General features: G+C 34.4%; 1 protein-coding gene across 2 annotated transcripts in view; it reads left to right on the forward strand.

Annotated features, from left to right (window-relative positions):
• LOC143054844 (cyclic GMP-AMP synthase-like receptor 2) overlaps positions 1-22,530 on the forward strand; it is a 109,718-nt gene extending 87,188 nt beyond the window's left edge. Inside the window, exons 1-2 of one of the 2 annotated variants that reach the window (XR_012971843.1) lie at positions 18,624-18,896; positions 20,379-22,530. The gene's annotated coding sequence lies outside the window, so the exon portion shown is untranslated. Of the gene's footprint in view, positions 1-18,623; positions 18,897-20,378 lie in introns of those variants that run through there. The other variant, XR_012971844.1, reaches the window with a different exon arrangement.
• Positions 22,531-27,822: the final 5,292 nt, after the last annotated feature.

A 27,822-nucleotide genomic window follows, 5' to 3' on the forward strand; every position in this document is an offset into this window, starting at 1 on the left:
ATGTACGACTGAAGCAGCAGATGAGAGGCATTATGAAACAAAATCACAAAAACCCCAACAAGGAATGAAACAGTATATAACCGACAACACAATTTACTACTGCACATTTTATACCAGCAGTTGTGATTCTCCGACACTACTAGCCATGACAACTCCCTTAACATAAAGAAACACCTACTTATATAGAAAGTTTGAAAATATCAGAGTGAGTGATCGCGGTCAATTGATGTTCAAGACTGGAGCAGTTCAAATCATTTAAGAAAACATTTGGCATGCATATATCAAAATAGTTCTTTATAAATATATAGAGAAATACACTTACAGACACTGAAAGAGAAAGCAACAAAGCGTAATACATCTTGAAATGTCCTCGAAACACAAAAGAGTTCTACAAGCACGCGTGATTCAATCCAATTCAATAACCGTTTATGTACGTTCAACTTGGGCTACTATGCATGAGCGAACAATGTAACGAGGAAAGTGTGAAAAATGCATAATGAGTACTGACCTATAGCTGTTTTAATTTCTGTGTCATTTGGCCGTTAGTTCTTTCGTTTGATCTATTTTAAATTTGTCATTCCGGGGCTTATATTAGCTAACTATGCGGTATTGGTTATAGTCGTAGACCTATATATATAACACTATTGTAGAGAGTTGTAACATTGGCAATCATACCACATCTTCTTATTCTTACATATATATATATATATATATATATATATATATATATATATATATATATATATATATATATATATATATATATATATATATATATATATATATATATATATAATACTAAAATTACGAGGTCCAATTTGTCAGCCGTCATCACGTAAAAACTATGAATCAAAGAATTCAACTTTATATATAACTAATATAGTACAAAGGTGTAGATTAAAAATTACACCACTCCAGGCCCTTTTGTTTTCCACGTAATTAATATTGCCAATAATTAAGAAGTTCCGGGTCGAGTCCGATACCGATACCAATAGTATATTCACATTTTACCTATTACCTGATCTGTACGGTCCGCATCTGACAGGCACACCACCAAACGGTGTATTCAGGATTAATACACGGGTCATAATCACAGGGTTGACACTACTAAATTGTCAAATTGTTACCTATTGTAGTATTTTAATCAGAAAGACTTTCTAAGATAACAATACGAATGCTAACAATCTGGACTTAAAATAAGGCGTCGATAGGTACAGTTTTCAATTTGTTAGCGGGCATGACGTAAAACAGCGAATCAAAGAATTAAAGAGGACCTTTTGTTTCCCAGATACTTAATTTGACCAATAATTGTTAAGTTCCAGTTCGACGGGTTCAAACAGAAAGATTTGAAAGCACAGAAAACTGTGTATCTTATAATCAGCATGACTTTATCAGATGACAATACTAATATTAAAATAAGGCTTGCGCATAGTTATATACTTTAATTCAGTCACGGACCCGCGATATCACGGGTGTGTTCTAGTATATATACAACTCGTCTAAACCGCAACCCAACAATGTTAGATCTGTATATATATAAGAAAAAGTTACGTAAAGTCCTTATAATTTTCTTATATATATGTTACAGGCATTTTCTAAATTTAGGCATTTTGTAAAATGACTGAATTTTCAGGCCTTTTCTAAAATGCCTAAAGTTGACAAGCATTTTACAAAATGCCTAAAAATACCTAGTCATTTTGTAAAATGCCTGAAATTTTTAATGAAAATTCCACAAATTGCCTGGTCTGTTTCAGGCAAATTGTGTAAATATGAAATACATGAAATAGATGATAGAAATATATTGTAAAGCTACAAAAAGGGTTGAGTAAAAGAAATTTAAGATTATTCTTTAAAAATGTAGCCTGCAGGTTAAGTTTTCATGTTTTACTAGTTTTGATGTCTATAATTAGAAACTCCATAGAGCAACAACTATGCGTTAGTACTCACTCTGTATTTCATTAATGATCTTCTTTCATATGGCAAAAGGGCATGTTGTTCTTACACCAGAACAAAAATTTACAAACCAAATAATTGAAAATGCTGATTCTAATCAGAAAACTGTTATATGGAACAGAGAAAAATATGAAACTATTTTGAACAAAATTAAGATTGGTATAAAAGGGAATTCCTCGGTTTATTATCATATGCAAAAATAGGTGCATTTCTTCTGTTGAGCTTTAACTTATCTAAAAGTTTTCAAAACAAGTGTCAATTCTGTAGACTCCCAGGAGCCAGGAGTCGGTTTCACAAAAAAAACTTTACTAATAAGATTGATCTTAAGTATACTGGATTGTCCATGACTTAGGATCAATCTTAGTCGTAAAGTTTTTGAGAAATTACTCCTGAATTGCTTATCTTGCAAATTATTGAAAATAAAAATATAATGCACTCAAGTAATATTTTAACAATTGGTTAAGTAAAAACAAGGACATAATCACATAAAAATTGAGTTAACAACTTCTTTTACCATTAAGTTGTCTCATAGGCCTATTGAATATGCATGAAATATTTGCCACTAGAAATTTAGCATGCACCAATTCATTGAATTGCGAATTAGAGATGAAATACTACGTGGACTATACACCAGAAATCAGTTTGAACTGTCTGGCAGTAACTTTATTGCAATTCAATCTGCAAAATATCCTTTAGAAAAGCTTTTTGTAAAGTTTCTTTGTGTGATGGTCAGGGTTACACAAAATGTGTCTGTAGTACTAGTGGTAAGACTAAATGTAACACTAAACGTTGCCTTTGCAAAAAGCCAGGACAAATGTATAACAGTCGCTGTTATCCAAACATTACATGTAACAACAAATAATTGTCATCTTCAGTGTTAATGTAAATGGTTGATTTAATTACAATTATAAAACTTTTACTGTTTAAATTTCATGCAATATTTAAGGATATAATAAAATTATTTATTTGATATTTCTAGTCGTGTAATTTTAAGTACATTCCATTCAGTTTCAGTCTTTAAGGCATTTTGTAAAATGCCTGAAAAAAACAGTAAATTTGTAAAATGCCTAAATACTCCAGGCATTTTAGAAAATGCCTTAAAATTTCAGTCATTTTACAAAATGCCTAAATTTAGAAAATGCCTGTAACATATATATATATATATATACTGACGTGGAAAGGTAACATACGGCCACCGAAAGCTCTTTTGTTGAGAGCCCAGGTGGTCGTGTGGTCTAGCGGGACGGCTGCAGTGCAGGCGATTTGGTGTCACGATATCACAGTAGCATGGGTTCGAATCCCTGCGAAGGAAGATCCATAAAATTGCAAAAGCAAATTTACAGATCTAACATTGTTGGGTTGATGTTTAGACGAGTTGTATATACATTATGTACACAGCCATGTATCACCATCATTGATGGCGATCCGATGGATACATCTGTTGTAGGGTTGTCACTGACTCAGACGTACTTATGAATATAATTATTTTCTGTGACTGTATCTTACATTAATTTGTAGGATCCTTTACTATAGATAATTTAGCTGATCTGTAACAATAACATCTTCATGTCTTATATATCATGTACTGTAGTACGCCGCTAGATTAAAACTGACGTGGAAAGTTAACATACGGCCACCGAAAGCTCTTTTTTTGAGAGCCCAGGTGGTCGTGTGGTCCAGCGGAACGGCTGCAGTGCAGGCGATTTGGTGTCACGATATCACAGTAGCATGGGTTCGAATCCCGGCGAGGGAAGAACCAAAAATTTGCGAAAGCAAATTTACAGATCTAACATTGTTGGGTTGATGTAACATCAACCCATCAATGTTAGATCTGTAAATTTGCTTTCGCAAATTTATGGTTCTTCCCTCGCCGGGATTCGAACCCATGCTATCGTGACACCAAATCGCCTGCACTGCAGCCGTTCCGCTGGACCACACGACCACCTGGGCTCTCAAAAAAAGAGCACTCGGTGGCCGTATGTTAACTTTCCACGTCAGTTTTAATCTAGCGGCGTACTACAGTACATGATATATATACAACTCGTCTAAACATCAACCCATCAATGTTAGATCTGTAAATTTGCTTTCGCAAATTAATGGTTCTTCCCTCGCCGGGATTCGAACCCATGCTACTGTGATATCGTAACACCAAATCGCCTGCACTGCAGCCGTCCCGCTAGACCACACGACCACCTGGGCTCTCAAAAAAAGAGCTTTCGGTGGGCATGTGTTACCTTTCCACGTCAGTTTTAATCTAGCGGCGTACTACAGTACATGATATATAAGGCATGAAGATGTTATTGTTACAGATCAGCTAAATTATCTATAGTAAAGGATCCTACAAATTAATGTAAGATACAGTCACAGAAAATAATTATATTCATAAGTACGTCTGAGTCAGTGACAACCCTACAACAGATGTATCCATCGGATCGCCATCAATGATGGTGATACATGGCTGTGTACATAATGTATATACAACTCGTCTAAACATCAACCCAACAATGTTAGATCTGTAAATTTGCTTTCGCAAATTTTTGGTTCTTCCCTCGCCGGGATTCGAACCCATGCTACTGTGATATCGTGACACAAAATCGCCTGCACTGCAGCCGTCCCGCTAGACCACACGACCACCTGGGCTCTCAAAAAAAAGAGCTTTCGGTGGGCATGTGTTACCTTTCCACGTCAGTTTTAATCTAGCGGCGTACTACAGTACATGATATATAAGGCATGAAGATGTTATTGTTACAGATCAGCTAAATTATCTATAGTAAAGGATCCTACAAATTAATGTAAGATACAGTCACAGAAAATAGTTATATTCATAAGTACGTCTGAGTCAGTGACAACCCTACAACAGATGTATCCATCGGATCGCCATCAATGATGGTGATACATGGCTGTGTACATAATGTATATACAACTCGTCTAAACATCAACCCAACAATGTTAGATCTGTAAATTTGCTTTCGCAAATTTTTGGTTCTTCCCTCGCCGGGATTCGAACCCATGCTACTGTGATATCGTGACACCAAATCGCCTGCACTGCAGCCGTCCCGCTAGACCACACGACCACCTGGGCTCTCAAAAAAAGAGCTTTCGGTGGGCATGTGTTACCTTTCCACGTCAGTTTTAATCTAGCGGCGTACTACAGTACATGATATATAAGGCATAAAGATGTTATTGTTACAGATCAGCTAAATTATCTATAGTAAAGGATCCTACAAATTAATGTAAGATACAGTCACAGAAAATAATTATATTCATAAGTACGTCTGAGTCAGTGACAACCCTACAACAGATGTATCCATCGGATCGCCAGCAATGATGGTGATACATGGCTGTGTACATAATGTATATACAACTCGTCTAAACATCAACCCAACAATGTTAGATCTGTAAATTTGCGAAATTGGTTCTTCCCTCGCCGGGATTCGAACCCATGCTACTGTGATATCGTGACACCAAATCGCCTGCATCTCATCTTTTAGTTTAAAGTTCACGGTTTCATTCACAATATATATATATATTGTGAATGAAACCGTGAACTTTAAACTAAAAGACACGTTCATTTCCTATGGAAGCATAAAAAGACAACGTGTCCATGGATTTGGGACTTTTTAAGATTTATTTATAAAGAATCATATAAGACTTGCGAAGTTCAACGGATTTCTCGTCTGTATCATGTTTAGGTCCCGTATCTATGACAACCACGGACGGCTGAGTTCCTCACACAATCAGTCATTGAAAGAAACATCAAAAGAGTCACCAGCTACGCTCCATGAATTCATTTACATTTCAGTTTATTCTTTTAAATTTTGTCATTTTTTGTAATTCTGTTTATATGTGTAAGCCGTATGCAGGGGCGGATCCAGCCATTTTAAAAAGAGGGGGAGGGTTCATAACCCAGAACAAAAACAAGGCGTGGGGTCCAAATACATGTGTCTGTAGTACTAGTGGTAAGACTAAATGTAACACTAAACGTTGCCTTTGCAAAAAGCCAGGACAAATGTATAACAGTCGCTGTTATCCAAACATTACATGTAACAACAAATAATTGTCATCTTCAGTGTTAATGTAAATGGTTGATTTAATTACAATTATAAAACTTTTACTGTTTAAATTTCATGCAATATTTAAGGATATAATAAAATTATTTATTTGATATTTCTAGTCGTGTAATTTTAAGTACATTCCATTCAGTTTCAGTCTTTAAGGCATTTTGTAAAATGCCTGAAAAAAACAGTAAATTTGTAAAATGCCTAAATACTCCAGGCATTTTAGAAAATGCCTTAAAATTTCAGTCATTTTACAAAATGCCTAAATTTAGAAAATGCCTGTAACATATATATATATATATATACTGACGTGGAAAGGTAACATACGGCCACCGAAAGCTCTTTTGTTGAGAGCCCAGGTGGTCGTGTGGTCTAGCGGGACGGCTGCAGTGCAGGCGATTTGGTGTCACGATATCACAGTAGCATGGGTTCGAATCCCTGCGAAGGAAGATCCATAAAATTGCAAAAGCAAATTTACAGATCTAACATTGTTGGGTTGATGTTTAGACGAGTTGTATATACATTATGTACACAGCCATGTATCACCATCATTGATGGCGATCCGATGGATACATCTGTTGTAGGGTTGTCACTGACTCAGACGTACTTATGAATATAATTATTTTCTGTGACTGTATCTTACATTAATTTGTAGGATCCTTTACTATAGATAATTTAGCTGATCTGTAACAATAACATCTTCATGTCTTATATATCATGTACTGTAGTACGCCGCTAGATTAAAACTGACGTGGAAAGTTAACATACGGCCACCGAAAGCTCTTTTTTTGAGAGCCCAGGTGGTCGTGTGGTCCAGCGGAACGGCTGCAGTGCAGGCGATTTGGTGTCACGATATCACAGTAGCATGGGTTCGAATCCCGGCGAGGGAAGAACCAAAAATTTGCGAAAGCAAATTTACAGATCTAACATTGTTGGGTTGATGTAACATCAACCCATCAATGTTAGATCTGTAAATTTGCTTTCGCAAATTTATGGTTCTTCCCTCGCCGGGATTCGAACCCATGCTATCGTGACACCAAATCGCCTGCACTGCAGCCGTTCCGCTGGACCACACGACCACCTGGGCTCTCAAAAAAAGAGCACTCGGTGGCCGTATGTTAACTTTCCACGTCAGTTTTAATCTAGCGGCGTACTACAGTACATGATATATATACAACTCGTCTAAACATCAACCCATCAATGTTAGATCTGTAAATTTGCTTTCGCAAATTAATGGTTCTTCCCTCGCCGGGATTCGAACCCATGCTACTGTGATATCGTAACACCAAATCGCCTGCACTGCAGCCGTCCCGCTAGACCACACGACCACCTGGGCTCTCAAAAAAAGAGCTTTCGGTGGGCATGTGTTACCTTTCCACGTCAGTTTTAATCTAGCGGCGTACTACAGTACATGATATATAAGGCATGAAGATGTTATTGTTACAGATCAGCTAAATTATCTATAGTAAAGGATCCTACAAATTAATGTAAGATACAGTCACAGAAAATAATTATATTCATAAGTACGTCTGAGTCAGTGACAACCCTACAACAGATGTATCCATCGGATCGCCATCAATGATGGTGATACATGGCTGTGTACATAATGTATATACAACTCGTCTAAACATCAACCCAACAATGTTAGATCTGTAAATTTGCTTTCGCAAATTTTTGGTTCTTCCCTCGCCGGGATTCGAACCCATGCTACTGTGATATCGTGACACAAAATCGCCTGCACTGCAGCCGTCCCGCTAGACCACACGACCACCTGGGCTCTCAAAAAAAAAGAGCTTTCGGTGGGCATGTGTTACCTTTCCACGTCAGTTTTAATCTAGCGGCGTACTACAGTACATGATATATAAGGCATGAAGATGTTATTGTTACAGATCAGCTAAATTATCTATAGTAAAGGATCCTACAAATTAATGTAAGATACAGTCACAGAAAATAGTTATATTCATAAGTACGTCTGAGTCAGTGACAACCCTACAACAGATGTATCCATCGGATCGCCATCAATGATGGTGATACATGGCTGTGTACATAATGTATATACAACTCGTCTAAACATCAACCCAACAATGTTAGATCTGTAAATTTGCTTTCGCAAATTTTTGGTTCTTCCCTCGCCGGGATTCGAACCCATGCTACTGTGATATCGTGACACCAAATCGCCTGCACTGCAGCCGTCCCGCTAGACCACACGACCACCTGGGCTCTCAAAAAAAGAGCTTTCGGTGGGCATGTGTTACCTTTCCACGTCAGTTTTAATCTAGCGGCGTACTACAGTACATGATATATAAGGCATAAAGATGTTATTGTTACAGATCAGCTAAATTATCTATAGTAAAGGATCCTACAAATTAATGTAAGATACAGTCACAGAAAATAATTATATTCATAAGTACGTCTGAGTCAGTGACAACCCTACAACAGATGTATCCATCGGATCGCCAGCAATGATGGTGATACATGGCTGTGTACATAATGTATATACAACTCGTCTAAACATCAACCCAACAATGTTAGATCTGTAAATTTGCGAAATTGGTTCTTCCCTCGCCGGGATTCGAACCCATGCTACTGTGATATCGTGACACCAAATCGCCTGCATCTCATCTTTTAGTTTAAAGTTCACGGTTTCATTCACAATATATATATATATTGTGAATGAAACCGTGAACTTTAAACTAAAAGACACGTTCATTTCCTATGGAAGCATAAAAAGACAACGTGTCCATGGATTTGGGACTTTTTAAGATTTATTTATAAAGAATCATATAAGACTTGCGAAGTTCAACGGATTTCTCGTCTGTATCATGTTTAGGTCCCGTATCTATGACAACCACGGACGGCTGAGTTCCTCACACAATCAGTCATTGAAAGAAACATCAAAAGAGTCACCAGCTACGCTCCATGAATTCATTTACATTTCAGTTTATTCTTTTAAATTTTGTCATTTTTTGTAATTCTGTTTATATGTGTAAGCCGTATGCAGGGGCGGATCCAGCCATTTTAAAAAGAGGGGGAGGGTTCATAACCCAGAACAAAAACAAGGCGTGGGGTCCAAATACATGTCTCCATTCAAATGCATTCATCGTCCAATAAAGGGGGTCCTAAACCCCGGAACATCCCCCCCTCTGGATCCGCCATTGGTATGAGAACATGCATTGTCTTCCCCTAATCCTTCGATCTTTGGAACATTATATAAATTAATCGAATGTTTGCCACTGTTGTCTCTGTATATTAAATTGCTAGCATAATTTTGACCAGATGAGATTGGTCTCTGTATATATTTATATGTTACGATTTCAGTTAAAGAGGGGACGGGAGGTCAGCAATACAAGGCAAACTTAATTTAAATAACACTCCCCAAATACTAAAGACTTTGATTATTATTCTGTATCTAAATATATTATGTAGATTAGTTGCTTTAATACGAATTAAAATTGAGAATGGAAAAGGGGAATGTATCAAAGAGACAACAACCCGACCATAGAAAAAACAACAACAGAAGGTCACCAACAGGTCTTCAATGTAACGAGAAATTCCCGCACCGGAGGCGTCCTTCAGTTGGCCCCTAAACAAATACGAGTACTAGTTCAGTGATAATGAACGCCATACTAATTTCCAAATTGTACACAAGAAACTAAAATTAAAATAATACAAGACTAACAAAGACCAGAGGCTCCTGACTTGGGACAGGCGCAAAAATGCGGCGGAGTTCAACATGTTTATGAGATCTCAGCCCTTCCCCTATACCTCTAGCCAATGTAGAAAAGTAAACGCATAACAATACGTACATTTGAAATTCAATTCAAGATCTAGAGAAGTCCGAGTCTGATGTCAGAAGATGTAACCAAAGGAAATAAACAAAATGACAATTATTCATAAATAACAACAGACTACTAGCAGTTAAGCTCCAGACTTTAATTAAACTGATCGAAAGATTATGATTTCATCATATGAATATCAGGCACAATCCTTCCCGTTAGGGGTTTAGTATCATACTTTTCATTTGTGTTTTTATTAGAAATCAATTATAAAAACGTACAGATAAAAAAAATGCTTTGTTTGGAATATCCAAAGCATTAAATCAATCTAAATTTAAGCATGACATAAGTCCCTTTTAAAGTGCACTAGCCATTGCTAACAATCAAGCTTGTTTTTATAATAGAATTCTCACTTTTTCATTATTGCGGACTTAATACATTATACAAAGTGTAAGTATTGATAATTTAACTTTAACTTTAATATTGTATCTTCTAAAAGATAGTACCGAGATCATTAAAAATAACTTTACTTCGCTCCGGCCGTTTGTATCGGTTTCAAGTGAAATTAGATAGTCGAAATTGTTAAAAACTAAAGGTGAAAAATGTACCCAATCGTGCTTTGTGGTCTAACTGTTGGGTTAATTTTTCTATATCTATTATCATTTATCATTCGTAATCCCCATCTACACTCTCTGATAAAAACCACCTCCCACAAAATTTTGATCCAATTCCCCGCGGATGAGTTATGTCCCTTGGGTATATTCTCTCTATTCTATTCCCGCTGATGCGGCGTTAAGAAATGACCAAATCAATATCTCCTACCAAAAGATTATCCATGTATATAAAAATTCTTGAAAAGTTTCACAATAATGTACAGTATATACATTTGAAATTGAACTAAGTTAAAATCTTGTATTTTGGCACTTTTTATAGCAAAATTTATTACTTCCTGTGGATTGAATGTATGGCATCTTGCAAAGAGGTCAATGTTAACAGTGTAAGAAAAAAAACTCCATACCAACATATTAAGAGGATTGAGTTTGTCTTCAGTCAAGTAAATGAAGGAGTTTTCGTTCTTGTGTCTAATTTTGAAATATGCCGCATATTTAATAAACTCAACGTGTTTTATTGTTGATAAAAGATGACACAAGTAGAAGGGTTCAGGACTGAATAAATTAGGAACAATACACCTGTCTCCAAGTGATTATCTTCCTTAAAGGTTGTCTCTAGTAATATCTTGAGGTCTTTTCCCGTCAACATAATTGGTATTGACGAATAATTTTTTTTATAAGAGCTGAGCCACTTTGATAGGAAAAAATATCTAGTTTGCAAAACGCAAATTATTAAGGCCACAATCAAACATAATAAGCATGATAAGGTAACCAAAATGAACATAGTTGAATGTAAGTTATTATGGTTAGTCTTTCACTAAATCAAACATTAAACATGATATGTGAATTGTGTGATATGATCGATCTTTAAACAGTGTTTTGAAATGCTATACGTTCATTGCATATTTGATAAAAATAATTTTAATATAACAATTATACATGCACAATGGTCTAAAAATATGTTTGGTTTTCCAGGTAGTTGAATTCGTTTCCTTATGGCTAAATTTAGTATGAAGTCACCTGCAAAAATCAATATATTCCTTAAAGTGACTGGCACAAAAGGATCCTACCACGAAATATTATCAAGATTTATTCGGTTACCAAATTTGTACGATCAGATTTGTTTTGAATCTGAAATATGTCGAGAATTTACAATTGGGGGTAACTTCTCGTGTACACGAGAAAACAACAGTATTTACAGAGCGTACGTTGCTCTTTTAAAGAGAATTTCCGAACCACAAAAAGTTGTAACATTTTTCAAGAATTACAAAATAGTAGTTGATAAGCACATCCCTGAGTGTGGTGGCCTTGGAGGAGGTCCCTCAAACGCTGCAACTTTTCTGCGCATGACAAATGACATTTGTCGTCTTGGCCTTTCTAAAGACGAACTAGCAAGCATCGGTTGTTTTATTGGGGCAGATGTTTCCTTTTTCATTTATGATATCGAAAGTGCCAATGTAAAAGGCATAGGAGAAGTTGTGGAAGAATTTAATGATGATGTCCCAAAACTTTATATATGCACACCCAAAATCAATTGCAACACTGCAAAAGTTTATGCGCACTTCCGTCAGTTATGTTATAATCCGGATGTGACGTCGTTTTACACAGAGCTAGCAGACATGAAGAGTTCAGACATCTTACTGTCGTTACCGTTTAAAGAAGCAAACGATTTGTGCGAGCCTACACTTGCACTTTACCCAGAAATGGAAAATTATTTAAAACATGAGTGGTTCATGAGTGGCAGTGGTAGTACTGTGTTCTGTATTGACAACAATGAAACAAATAATTGCGCAGAGATGTGAAATTGTTTTCCTATTTCTGTACTGTCCTTGTATGCATTCATACATTCCAAAATGTATACGCAGATTACTTATATACTTTTGTGTATTTTTCGTATGAAATTGAAAATATACAGAAACCTAAAGATTGAACAACTCATGTTCAACGAATAACAAAGGATGAACTCAACTACAACTATTATTGACCAAACATTTAAATGCACAAGTTATGGGTTTCTCTGAAATAACGTTGCTAGGTGTATGTTGGATTGTATTTATATTAGTACTTTGATTAAGATGATCTCCTATTTTGTTAAAGTGTGAATTGAATTTCGCCGCTCAAGCAAGATATTATAGAACTAAAAATAAAAGAAACAACAGACACGGCTTCCTCCGCCTACTTTTTTTAGACATGTACCACGAATTTGACATAAGCGATCATCTCAGTACTAGAATGGACTAGAATCTGTGACAAACGAAATAATTTTAATTTTGAAATTATCAATTTCCCCCTTCACAATAGCAATACACATACTTCACCTGCATATGGGATATACATTTCTCAAGTCTTTCGGTACTCAAAATCACAACTCACAGGAAAAACAAAAACAGAAAGTCCCTAATCAAATGGCAAAATTATAAGCTAAAACACATCAAATATATGGATAACAACATTACTGTTATATTCCTGATTTGATACAGACATTTTCTTATATAGATTTCTGTTTTTTTGCTAGCTAAACCTCCTACTTGTATGGCAGTCGCGACAATAGCATGTAGATGCTACTCAGACTTTATAAATCGTCAACAGTGTCTGAGCAGTATGAAGATGAACCAGGATTACCCAAAAGAATGTCGGCCTTTTATTTATAAAAAAGAAGGATCATCGGAAAAAATTAAGAGCTAGTTGATAAATATTTCATACCGACTTCACAATTAATATACGATGATCTCAAAGTACAGTTTCTAGGTTCTTACGTTGTTTATCAACGTTAAAACATGCTATAGAGTTTGGCAATTATTACCGGTTTGTTTAAAATAAGGACACGTGGTGTAATTTCCAGTAAGTATATGTAAACAATTATAAGCAACCATACGGCCTTTAACAATAATTCAATTAAAACAAATATGACAAATATGAACAAGGAGTATGGTCCATTGTTTGTAATATCCTTTCGGCGGCGATAGGTACTTTTTTCTTGTGTTTTATTCTTGCTGATGTGCTTTGTCTATATGCCATTTGTTGTCAATGTACTTTCATGCGACTATCATACAAGAGAGAGGTTTAGCTAACTATGAAACCAGGTTTTATCCACGATTTTCAACATATGAAAATGCCTGTACTAAATCAGAAATATGACAGTTGTTTTCCATTCGTTTTATATGTTTGAATTCTGTCATTTGATGAGGGTCTTTCCGATTTGAATTTTGTCATCTGATATGGGTCTTTCCGATTTGAATTTTGTCATTTGATGAGGGTCTTTCCGATTTAAATTTTCCTCTGAGTTCGATATTATAGTTATTTGACTTTTCATAGATAACAATTAAGCGCCAGTTGGTGAAAAGCAATAGAAGTTTCTTGTATAAATATACTATAATGATACTATTTATTAAAAATGAAACAGCTATCCCCTAGCATATGTGTAAACGATTAAACATATTGAAGCGATACTTTTAAACGACTACTACAATTACCATAACCTAATAGATTTATAATTAAGTTATAGCACTAAGTTATATTAACGATCTTTAATTAGATATGTACGGAAGCCGATAAGGGCCATTAAAAAAAAATATTTTATGTCGTTATTACGACATTGCATGTTATTACGACATCGCTATGTCGTAATTTCGACATAAAATGTCGTTTTAACGACATAGCTATGTCGTAATAACGACATCGCTATATTTAAAAGAATATGTATTATGATTGGCAAGAGACTAAATGACAATTTAACAAATTAACAATTATACGTCATCATAATGTCCCCGATAATTATAAATGCCCCCGCATGGTCAGCTATAAAAGAGGGAAGAAAGCTACCAGAGGGAGAGTCCCCGAAATACTGTGTGGCAGACGGACGAGTGTTATTATTCAATTATTAGCTCCCTTGGTAAAACTTCAAATTTCATATTTAATGTATTCTATTGTTAAATAATTTACATGAAGCTTAATAAGTATATATGTGTTAATTGCATAGCTTTTGCTATTTGAATTCATTGGTTAAAGATATTTATTTATATTGTAAAGTTTAATATTTGCATCGTCGCAAAATCTTTGGTTACCTTCTTTTGATACCTTCAGTGAGAAACTTATATATGTTATAGATACGAATTTAGATTAACATGGCCCATAGTGGTAGGACTGTACAGTCAAACAAAGTCGTTTAGATTATCAAGTTACCGGTCGTAGAATAGCTATGCAGTCACACACGTTGGAAGAATGAAAAGTGAAATTATTAGAGGACTGAAATTGTACCATCTCCCTTTAAATAAGCGCAAACTACATGGCTTCTTGGTATAAGGGTGTATTGAAGTATTGATAGCTCTATTTCTACTTTCAAACGTTGGGCGTGCGCGATGTTCCTACAACCCCTAGGCTTTAAAACAGAATCTGCGAAATTTCATCCGCAAAACAAAATAAAAATGTTAAAAAACACGAACCAGTATTAAAACAAAATCAATATATGTTTTGAATTATGTTTTACAGCTCTTGATCATCTCCTAAGTAATATCTAGTATATTTGAGGATTAAAAAAAGAAAGCTATGTGAAAAAAACGGATGTCCCCATCCAACTTTACATTTATGAAAAACTGTTTTAACTCTTATGTATAGTGATCCTATTTCTTATTCTCTGATCTTATTGATTCTTGACAGGAACAACAACATGTGTCGGTTCTTTGTGGCGTTAAAGCCGTTATTTTACCAAATTTCATTTGACTCGACTGCATATTATAGTAGAAAATGAATAAAAATAGTAAGACAATAATAATATCTAACAAAAGTACAAATATTTGTCTCATTTGAGTTCAAATATTGCTGATTCAATAACATCTTCTCTCCACAGTCGTTTTTCAAACGGTAGCCATTTTGTCCAAGTTGATATTTCATTTTTCAAAGCAGTTAAGGCGTATTTTTTTTTACAATTGATCAAAACAAAAGTTAGATATACGAAGAGTAAAAAATGCCAAGATTCTTTCCTTATTAACTACATATTTGGGTCTTAAAGGAATAAAATGCTTCCATACATTACAAAACGGTAGCCATTTTTTCAAAATGTCTGAAAACGTCTAAAATCCTAAAGACGCTAATTTCCGACGTTAAATGTGCTAAAGTTTCAATTAAATGTTTATGATAATTAAAACAAATCGTGTTATGAAATTTGGAGAAAGATGTTAATGATTGCTGCCGGAAAAAAAATAGTGCATGTTGCTAAAGACTCCGCCCGGGGAAATAGGTTCGACACAGGTTAAATTTGCAATTTTTATTAATTGTATAGCTTTTAACGATTTATTTAAAAGAATTTGGAAATGGGGGGAAAATCCCATTTTATAGAATAAATTGAAATTTATGTTACGAGAGGACTCCGAAATAGATCATTTGAAGTCGTCACTTCAGTTAGGTGCAATCACCAATATCAAAACAATTAATACCAGTTCACGGAATGTTTTACTTCGCGATTTGTCCCGCTATTTCGTGATGAAAGTAATTCCTGTTCTAGCGAAGCCGAAACTTTTCGTCAATATAAACTTGTGCATGAAATGGAGGTAATTGAAAGACAAATCCCAAACAGCAACGAAAACCGTTTCATCGAATTAAAAAAAAAACGGGATTATATTTTAATTTGCCGTTTTCGCGGACGACCCAGGAGTAGATTACTATATTTTAAAATGTATATATCTGAAGATGACTTGGGAAATAATTCTCAAACCAAGGTTCAAGTAATTGAAGGGGTGTATTTCGACAACTTATGTGTCAGGGAAAATACAATTCTATTCAATTTAACCAAGGGTAAAAATGTTCGATTTACTTGCAGAGTGTCAGATATATTTGTATTGGGGATGAATTAAGATATAGAAATTTTACAATGACAGATGATATGCAACTTGAAAGTTAAACATCCTATGATAAATGTGAAAACCGTATACATGTACTTCCGTCCCATCTTTCCTTCCTACATTACATTACAGTACTGCATTTTAAGTTGAAATAACTTAAAGGGTAAACATTATTATATCGATTTCCACAACTCGAGGTAATTTATTGATAAAATGACTTTACAAAACGAACAGAACCAGAATCAACCAACAATATAAAAAACCGAATAAAACTTGCAAAAATTCATCGAAGTCAAAGACCCTCTTCGACGTCGCATTTTTTAAGTGTAACGTGTTGTAGGAATATCGTGCCCAACGTTTGAAAGTAGCATTAGAGCAATTGACACTTTAATTCACCCTTATTACAAGAAGCCATGTAGTATGCGCTTATTTTGAGGGAGATGGGATGCTTGGCTGGCAAGTTAGGCTCGCATATTCACATAGTATTATCTACCTAATCTGCCTTTATAGCCATTTGACATAACGTTAATTAATTAACCTCAATTGTATTTTATAAAATATATAAGTTTCTCACTGAAGGTATTCAAAGAAGGTATCCAAAGATTTTGCAACGATGCAAATATTAAACTTTACAATATAAATAAATATCTTGAACCAATGAATTCAAATTGCAAAAGCTATGCAATTAACAAATATATACTTATTAAGCTTCATGTAAATTATTTAACAATAAAATGCATTAAATATGAAATTTGGAGTTTTACCAAGGGAGCTAATAATTGAATAATAACACTGTCTGCAACACAGCATTTCGGGGACTCCCCCTCTGGTATCTTTCCTCCCTCTTTTATAGCTGACTATGCGGGGGCTTTTCTAATTATTGGGGGCATTATGATGACGTATAGGAGTTAATATCTCATGGCAATCATAATACATATTCTTTTATATATAGCGATGTCGTTATTACGACATAGCGATGTCGTTATAACGACATAGTGATGTTGTTATAACGACATGATATGTCGAAATTACGACATAGCGATGTCGTTATAACGACATGTTATGTCGAAATTACGACATAGCGATGTCGTTATTACGACATGTTATGTCGAAATTGCGACATAGCGATGTCGTAATAACGACATGTTATGTCGAAATTACGACATGCTATGTCGTAATTACGACATAAAATATTTTTTTTGAATGGCCCTTATCGGCTTCCGTAGATATGCACTGGATTGTTCCGTATTGTCAAAGTATTAAATGGCGTGTAATTCGGGTAAGTCGCTCTATAATATGTTTATTAATAACTCAAGACGATATCGTTTCATAAGTAGTATTATTTTCTCTTTTGATTATCACATGTACTGCACAAAATTTACTGTATAATTAATATACCATCAATTGAACATTTACTCTTATAGACTCTGTACATTGTGGAGGCTTCTGTTATTAAACATATTCTGTATTAGTGGTTATTTGACCTATAATGGTTTACTTTTATATACCTTTATAAATCGTAACATGTTTGGAGAGTTGTCTCATTGGCAAATAGTAATCAAAGGTACCAGGATTATGATTTAGTACGCCAGACGCGTGTTTCGTCTACATAAGACTCATAAGGGACGCTCATATCAAAATATTTATAAACACAACTTCTTATATTTATTTAATAAACAAAGTTTGAGGTTAGCCTAAGGCTACTAGTTTTTACAGTTTGTTCTTACATTGTATGTTGGTGTTTTACACCACTGTCGCAGATAAAGGGGAAGGTTAAAAGCGTACACACATTTTTGACTACTCGCCACAATCTTTATGTGCCTGTCCCAAATCAGGAACCGACAGTAAAGTGGTCGAATTTATTTTTCCTCAATTTTCTTGTGACGTTTTCGTTTGAATTGTTTCACATTTTTCAGGCAAGGGCTTTTTAATGTCGACTATACGGTATGGAATTTCTTATGTTTGAAGGCCTAAAGATTGCCTATAATTGCGTACACCCACTGCATTTGAATTCGTGTGGATGAGTATCTCCTTGTCATTTATACCACACAACCTTATTGATATAACACTTGACCAGATGAGAGTTTAAGAAACGGAAATTTATCTTCCTTTGCTTTCAAATATTCGGCTTTACACGTTCTTATAACAGTGAATCCAAAAAAGTCAACCGGATGCATGAAATGTAACTTATTAGATGGAATTTCTTTTAATGCAGACGACAGAATACTTTCAATTCTTTATTTAATTATTAACTTATATGCGTGTATATCAGTTTATTTTTTTTTACAGATTTTAGACATGCACCCTTATTCATATGTAAAAGACAATACTACTCATGACCATAATATTTACTAAAACAATATCAACAGTGCCGAACACCTTCAATATTTGGAAATACTATACCTGTCCTATCGAGAATTTTCGTGGAGTATTAGAAACTCAAAGTAGAAATAGTCAATACTTCAACAATTTGAATTTAACATCAGGGGATTGGCGAAATAAGTTCCACCTGATGGTGAACATAACATCAAAAGATTATCTGAAAGCGAGGCCAACCCTAGTGAAGCTTCCTCAGATTTAGAAACAGATACATATACCGGAGAAGACGACGTTGAAGTAGACAATGGAAGACATGAGAATCTAAACTTGAAATTAGAAAAGGTATGTAAAAGTAGAAAAATGCGACACCCCTCCTATTTAAAAAAAGATATTTTTAGGCGACTGTTTTACAGAAAACCAGTCAGCCCTTTTGTCGGGTTGTTGTCTCTTTGACAAATTCCCCTTTTCATTTTCAATTTTATATAGATTGTATAAAATGTTTTATTCAAACATTACATATTTGAAGATTGAATACTAACATATCTCTTCAATTAGGCGTACACTAAGGGCTGCAAATGGTTTACTCTGTCTAGTAGTTTGATATTTTCATGATTTTTGCATATAAATCTACTTTGTTTATCATGTTTATATGCCATTTCGTGTATCTTTGCTGAAACAGTGTATTTTTTTTGTTATCGATTGATTACGATTATATTACAATGTTTACTGCTGTACCATAACTTTTGTAGTATTTAGTTTAATTCGAAAAAAAACCGAAATAATATGGAAGTACCTGAATTTGAAAAAAAGTAGCTTAACGAAATATGAATAAAAATTGTGATAAATATTTTGTCAGGTACGGATTAAATAAGATATTTGAAGTACTATATTCGTTTTTAAATTAACATATTAGATGCTTGGAACATGTTGCTCCATGTTGAGGGCCTCCTCGTCACTTTGAGATGACAAACAGCAATAAAAGCGCTGTTATTTTGCTTTGTGTGAATGGTTTTTTTTACACCACCTATTCTTGGTTCTCATTTATATCCACGGTAATCTTTTCAGTTCAAATATTTTCATGAAAGTGGGATTTATATACATGAGTATATGCATCATGCAGACCGTACTGCAGTGGTCACCGGAATTTTGGATACACAAAATAAGACTTTTTATATCTGAGAAACTGGCTACTAATGCCCTCAATTTTAGAATTAATTCATACATTTTGTATTATTCAAAATTATCAGTCAATTGTGTGTTCAATAAGGATCACAAGTACTTCAATTTTCATTTGATAGTTTAACATTAACCATTATGCGTAGGAACTATTTTATTTTACTACTTTTCAGTATGTTCTTTTTTTTACCGGGGCCGATTAGTTGGTGTTACATCTTACACAGTCTTCTAAATTATTTTTGAAAAGAATTCTGCTCCAGCCAGTGCCTGGGTCTTTTTGCAGTGAGGTGAGAGGTTTCTTTTGCTCCGTCTTGAAGGCTTCATTGTGACTTTGGGTTTAAGAACATCAATAAAATCGCATTTCCTTTGCTTTTTGTGTAAGTGAAATTTGGATCTTTTCTTTTTCTTGTGAAATTTGCAAAATTGAAAAGCCACAAAGTTGTCGTTCGGTATTTTTGTAATTAAACTAATACAAGGACATTGTTTCATAAGCATAGTCTAATGTAATTTGTGTATGCTGAATTAAGTGGTATGGTAACACAAATATAATTGCAAAAATAGTTTTGTAACATCATTCTTCTTGCTTAGATTGTTAAAATTGGTGAAATGAATAAAAAACATTTAAAAGGTATTACATACATTTAATAGATTTCAGATGAGCGTTATCGACAAGACTTGAGTGACCAATGCCAGTATTTACAGGATCAAAAATCAACATGTTTGAAACACACAGATCTAGATGAAGTACTGAGGGAATACTTGAATGTTTTAGATACCTGGCAGCAAGAAGTATATAATATTCGAATAGCACATCATAAGATATGGAAGTACAGCCGCGTCAGTCGTAGAATTAAGCAACACCGAGCCGGAAGCCGGGTAGAATCACAGACGCGTATCCTCCCACCGGGAAAAGATACTGATGTTGATTATATGTTTGAACTCGATGGTATACTAGTAAATTGTGATGACGAATGCAAAGGCATTTACTGGAAACATAGCAGCGATTCTCCAGCATTTTGAACAGTTTACGTCGACAAAGAGTATCGCAAACAACTGGAACGAAACCACAGAGATATATTTACTGATGACAGTTTTGAATGGAAGCCAGATGAAAATGCTTTTTTATTATTACCCAATAAATTCAAGGAAAATGTCGTTAATGCAAGTCATTTTGAGTTTTCAAGAGATAAAAGCGTGTCTGCAGCAAGTCCATCAATATCTGGAAAGGGAGCTGTCAATGAATATGATACTGTTCCATGTCTCAGGCTTTCAAAATGGCCAAAACTTACAGACTCATGGAAATTAAGAGGCCCGTTCAGCGAGAGTTATTCTTTAAATTCAAAATGGAAAAAATCACTTGTGGATGTCGTGCCTTTATTTCTTGTTCCAACTGGCAACCCATTGTCTAGGAATAAACATGAGCAATTTAGACTTTCTTTTTCAATGGTCGAAATCAAATGTTTTGATCAACTTTCGGCTACAATGAGAACGAATTATGGAATTGCAAAATATGCTTTTAAACGACTATTCTGTTCAGAACATTGTGACCTTCTAAGCTCTTATCATATAAAGATTATTTTCCTGTGGATTGTAGAGGAACTTAGCATTAATGAATGGGAACGCATGTCACCAATACATTTTGTCAGAACAGTGTTTTCTAAAATGAAAAGTTGTATTTTAAAACAGAGCGTTCGGCATTTCTTTGTTAACGGTTGTAATATATTTCCTTCCCACAAAATTTCCGATGACAGCATTTCATTTTACAACAAAAATTTTGAACGCGATACCGAGGTTATTTCACAAGCAGTAACTGATTTGATAAGAAGTGACCTTGATATATCATCGGACAGTGGAAACATGCTCAGTGATGCCAGATCACAACTTCGCTTGCTAGCCTCACAAGAGAGGATTGACAGCTATATTGGAGGTTATTTGACTCGCTTATTAAGTATGACCACGTTTTCCTTAATGGAAAATGCGCTTCAAGGCACATTAACGGAAAGTATTGATAACATAAGAACAGTATTCAGCTCTTATCAGGCAAATACGCATTTGAAGAAAATAGTGAATGCGATCAATATTTTTCTTGTGAGTATACAAACTCGAGTTCCAGTAATCATAAATTTATTACCAAGTAGTCATAATGTGTTTGATAACTTATCTGAAACGGCACACACCGCTTTTGAGTTGTATGTAATGAAAAAATACAAAGACGTTGAATCAATTATCAACAGTAGAGTAGGTTACCAGTTTAGACCCGGTGAAATAGGAGTTTCTATAACGAAATTTCACAAAGAGTATCAACTAGACACACCTATTCACTTTGTAATAATCGAACTTGAAAAAAGATATGGTAGTTGTCCTCGGTTTGATATCGATCCTCATCTTATGATCAAACACTTACAAATTCAAACTGAGCTGAAGGAAGGTTCTGAATTCCTTCATTCTGAAACGCTTCCTACTTTTCAGAAACATATGTTGGAAATGGAAGATATTACCAAACAATTATCAGAGAGAGTACCATATATTGGCAAATTGTCATATAAATTTGCCGCTGTGTACCTCATACATGGCTATAGAAAACAATTTAACGAATTTGGTATGAATATACGTTTAACTATTCCAGAAAGTATTAACCTAGATTCGTTTAACCAAAGAATGTTTGCGAAGAACTTTGATCTTAGATAGCAGTTTGATTTACCGTACGGTTTTCCTTCAGACACCAGCCCTCAACAGCCATTTGATATATACAACTGTTGTTATTTATCATATACAAGTATAAACACGCATGAAAAACACATTTAGAATTTTTTAAGGATTTTATATTCCAGAAGTAGATTACCTTAGCCGTGTTTGGCACAACTTTTTGAAAATTTGGGTCCTCAATGCTCTTCAACCTTGTACTTGTTTGGCTTTTTAACTGTTTTGATATGAGCGTCACTAATGCGTCTTATGTAGACGAAACGCGCGTCTGGCGTATTAAATTATAATCCTGGTACCTTTTATAACTATTTGATATTTATTGTAGCCTATCATGTTATGTAAATTTTTTATGCACATTAAACTTGATCCAAATAATAATGGAACATAGGAATTATGATGTACGTCCATTGAAGATCAGTTTTAATTCCTCAATAGAAAAAGTGAAAAAATATAGAGAAAACACTGCGCAAAATGCACCTGTAGAAGTCATCCAGACAACAAAAAAAATATGTCATTTTTATTGTTTGCCATTTTGTCATACTGGAGGACTAAATAAGCATACTATACTGTATTGGATGTACAAATGTCTTATTCGTATCATGACATACACAGTTAAGAAAATCTTGAAATTGACACTCATGATTTTTAATTATCCTGTTTCATTTCCTTTATAACAAATTTAAATAAGGCTTAATATTTATGTTATGCATGTATATATTTATGGAAGTAGCATCTTCCATAGATTTAATCTCCATTAGTTATAATGGTGAAATATAATCTCTAGTTAGTGTAACGATGGAACAATCTGCATTTATTAAATACAAAATATTGCAAAAAGGGGGGTCAAAATGTCGCTAAAGTCTCAAACATTTGGTTCAAAGCTGAATTAAATTCATTAGATTGATACATTTCCTGAAACCATTGATATTTATCTATGAAGAGGTTCCAAAGGAGTCATTTTATTTCTGCTCGTTTTCCCATAAAATGGAATTGAAAAGATCGAGGGACTAATATTTGATTGAAAACACTAAAAATATTTTTATCGGTACGGATGTGAAACAGAAATATGGCCTATAAAACTTGCTGAAATCAATCTAGATTTTCATATAAACCAACTTAGAAGGCTATTGTTCTTCAACTATCGAGATAACAATTTTATTATACAAAAAGGTGCATTTTAAAAAGAAATCACCAAAATGCTAAAACTAAGCTTCTAACTGTATATTGCTTCCTATAGTTGCTAACGTTGACGTCTTTCTGTGACTGGTGGAGGGTTATCTGATTTGCAATCAAACATAATCTCCCTAATTGTAAAACAAAATGGCAAAAGAAAAATAACAAAACTCAACACAGAGAAATACAAAAAAGGGCAACACGAAACTTTCAAAAAACTAGATGTACTCTGGGTCGTTAAGTTGTTCCCACATCTCTAATGGCATCTACATTTTTGAAAAACTACTACAAATCCACCTAGAACCGATGTTAACATATAGAACATCGATTAAAGCGCTCTTCCAACATGTCCAATATTAAAAGTGTAAATTCAGTAGAAATGTACAAATGATTTTTGTTTCAATCAAAAAATAAATTTTTGAAACATGAAATACAGCGAAAACCCATGCCAAACCGTTGCGTAAAAATACAAAATTGTCACTGACATCATTTGAAAAATATATTTTATTATTTTTATTTTAATTATAATAATAAACAAATTAATTCATTTTTTAGACGATGTAGACTTTATTTTACAGAATTAATAGTCAAATGTTTTCACACTACACTTTCTATCTATGAAAACATTGGTTTTTGTGGAGCCGTTGATATTGTTCAATGAAAAAACTAACATCTAACTTGAATTATCAATACGACATCTAGTAGTAATTTGTTTTAACTAACAATGATTAAAAAAAAAAAGAATAACAAGCGTCGTCTGCGTTCAGTGTGGTCTTCAAAAAAGTCAAATTACAAAAATACTAAACTCCGAGGAAAATTGTAAATGGAAAGTTTAATATGTTATGAAAGTGATCTAGTAATAAATACCAATTCGTCTTACAATTTAGTTAAATTTTGTCAAAATAAGCTTCTTAACGTTGCTAATGAATTATTCACTTGCAATTGAATACTTCGACCTCGTTGAAACTGTATTCCTCTGACCTTTTATTTAACCCCTTATCTAAAAGTGGGTAACGAATATATAAAGCTAAAGGAAAAGAATTTCTTCATTGAAAATCCACAAAAAATCATTCTTACACAGATAAAACAACCATAAACATTTTTGGTTGACCTCAAACACACTTAGACAAATTTGAGAATTTAATGCAAATCGGTGAATATGAATTTGACAGCTTATGCCCCTGCAATATAAATGAATTATGACGCATAGTGTATTTTTATTTGCTTTGTACAACTTACATTTATCAATTTTGTTTCTAGTTGGAAACCTTTTTTTATACTTTTTGTTATTTTTCTTGTTATCGACCCTGATTTCATCAAAATAATATTATGGAATGGGCGATACACCTTTTGGTGATTTGTCTTAATTGAATAGTCGCACTCAGCACAATATTAAATATATTTAATTACTTATTACAAAATGGTCCAGCAAACAAAGATGGTGGCGAATAGTCATATACAAGTCTTGTTATTTCATGTAGATACCAATTATGTATATCTATATCACAGTGAACTTGACATACACCAAATTATCGTAATGGCTTATACTAGACAGTGACTTTGATACCACTTTTATTAACTGTAAATATTGCTTTGGCATTTAAGCGTCAGCATTGAAAGGCGGCTATTCAGTTAATGAAATATTAAATCTCTATATATAAATAAGGCGTACATATATTTTCCAGCGCTCGTGCAATAATATTTTATTTTATTTAAATCGTTCAGGTGTGTAGTGACGTGTATATATGAAATTGTGCAGTGACGTATATTAGAAATGTCGTCAGTCTCAGTCAATCGTCATAATGAGTATGATGAAACAGAAATGGAATGAATGAATGAAATAAATGAACTGATGAATAACCAATCAACCATTTAATAATACACATAAATACGACGGTGACATATTCCCCCACCAAAAAAAAATCATCCCTGAATTATCGTAGCATGTATGTCGGGCAATTCAATATACAAAATATTCATAAATTCCGCTCATTTTTATCAATCGTGGCTCCCATATGACGTGCCCATGAGGCACTCATTGCCTGAGTAGGATGTACACCATCAACTAACATTGAATAAATATAACGAATTTTACTTTTACACCTTTTATGAACAAAAGCGTGTAAGAAAGGGGTTACAGCACCATTTTCTAAATTCCTCTGTACAATATATGTATTCACTGCAAATAAAATTGAATGTAATCTCTCCTGCATTCTCTCGTAATCAGACTCATATTTTAGGCGAACAGTTTTTCCAATTAATTTCCTATGAGTACTCCATTTCTGGAAACTCATTGTTGTTATCGTTGCGAAAACAACTTTACATCCTATATTTTTCATACGTTTCTCAACATCTGATATAGCTTCTTTTATAAGTGCAACATCTCTGAATCCCGGCAACAAAATATACTATCTTAGGATGAACGATATGATGAAGTCGCTTTTCAGCCAAACTACACAACCTATCATAAGTACCATCAGGAATAATGTTAACCTGCTTACAATCTACCTGACTCATGCTACCACCACGACTTGACGCAACAATGTAAGAACTACTATACATACCTGTAATGTAAAACAATACTTCTATATACTAACACTGTTAAAATATTAAACTTTCCGCTCGACCTCTCAATATGTTCAGGTTGCCACCGCCATTCTGTGCATATCAAGATTATCGAGTCAGAAAATTCAAAGAAAACAGCAATATATAAAGACATGTAAAAACAAAAAATAAATGAAAATAAGTACTTTCCCTAAAAATACACATAATCACCATAGCGATCTGGCTTCCTAGACTGTCTAGATGTGCGACGTAAAACCGGTTCATTAAACTGTTTCTGGAACGCTTCTTACCTCGTTGGAAATATCTGAATTTTGAGTAGTTAATGAGGATTGCTCCTGCGTTAATCTACTACTAGTATTAAGTGTCTCAACAATATGTCTACTAGAGAGACCCGAATGTGTTTCAGATGTCGAACTAGCATTACCTGTACCATTACTCAAATTTAGCATATCTGAGCTTTGAGTTTGATTCCCTTGGGATCCCGAAACTATTGAACTCAATGGACTAAACTCCTCAGCCGAAGGATTTAGAGAACTACTTGTAATGGCCTTGTACCGACCTGGTTGTACAAATGGCATTAGAGCATAGTCAGAATCAGAATCTGACTCATATGAATACTCATTAACACTTCCTGTACATTCAGTACCTTTTACAGATTATACAATCTGTATCTCATCGTCGACTCTATTGGATTTCACTTGTGCACTTACTGTTTCTTTCTTTCTTACTATGAGGTACCAATTCTTCGGTTGGCAAAGAATAAATGGGTAACAGTAGATTCCTATGCACTGTCTTAGTTTTTGTCTTACCATTACCGTACTCGGGTTTTATCACATAAACGGGGATATGTGTATCTGGTTTAGATACTACAATGAAGGGCTCTCTATTCCAACGGTTTGCTAACTTTTGTCTACCTTTTATATGTATGTTCTTGAGAAGAACTCTATCTCCCTTCTTCAAAACTGAATTTCTCACCTTTACATCATACCTGGTTTTATGTCTCCTGCTAGCTTTCTCTGCAACTTTAGCCGCTGTCTTGTAAGCATACTGCAATCTCTTTTCTAACTGACTAGCATACGATTCATGACTTTTACCTTGAGATACGTCTCTATCAACTCCTAGAAAAGCGTCGATCGGGAGACGAGGATGCCACCCAAACATTAAAAAATGAGGGCTGTACCCAGTACTCTCGTGCTTTGTAGCATTATAGGCATGTACTAAAGCTGGGACGTAACTCTTCCAATCTGACTTCTGTTCGTCGTTCAAGGTTCCAAGCATGCTTAAAAGTGTGGAGTTAAATCTTTCGCACTGACCGTTTCCACTTGGGTGAGCTGGGGTTGTCCTTGATTTCTTTATACCGGCAATTTTACATAGCTCACTAATGACTCTGCACTCAAAGTATCTGCCTTGGTCGCTATGTATACGTGCGACGTCACCGTCGTATTTATGTGTATTATTAAATGGTTGATTGATTATTCATCAGTTCATTTAATAATACACATAAATACGACGGTGACATCTAGTAATACTGATAACTATTTACAGTAATTTGTGACATGCGTTTAGATATAACAAAATTTCAGTTTGGAAAGAGTAGTGTATTGAGGACATTTGTTGTAACCTCCATTAGTTTGTATTACCTTATAATACA

This window comes from Mytilus galloprovincialis, chromosome 12 (genome assembly GCF_965363235.1).
Source record: "Mytilus galloprovincialis chromosome 12, xbMytGall1.hap1.1, whole genome shotgun sequence".
Taxonomy (NCBI): Eukaryota; Metazoa; Mollusca; class Bivalvia; order Mytilida; family Mytilidae; genus Mytilus; species Mytilus galloprovincialis.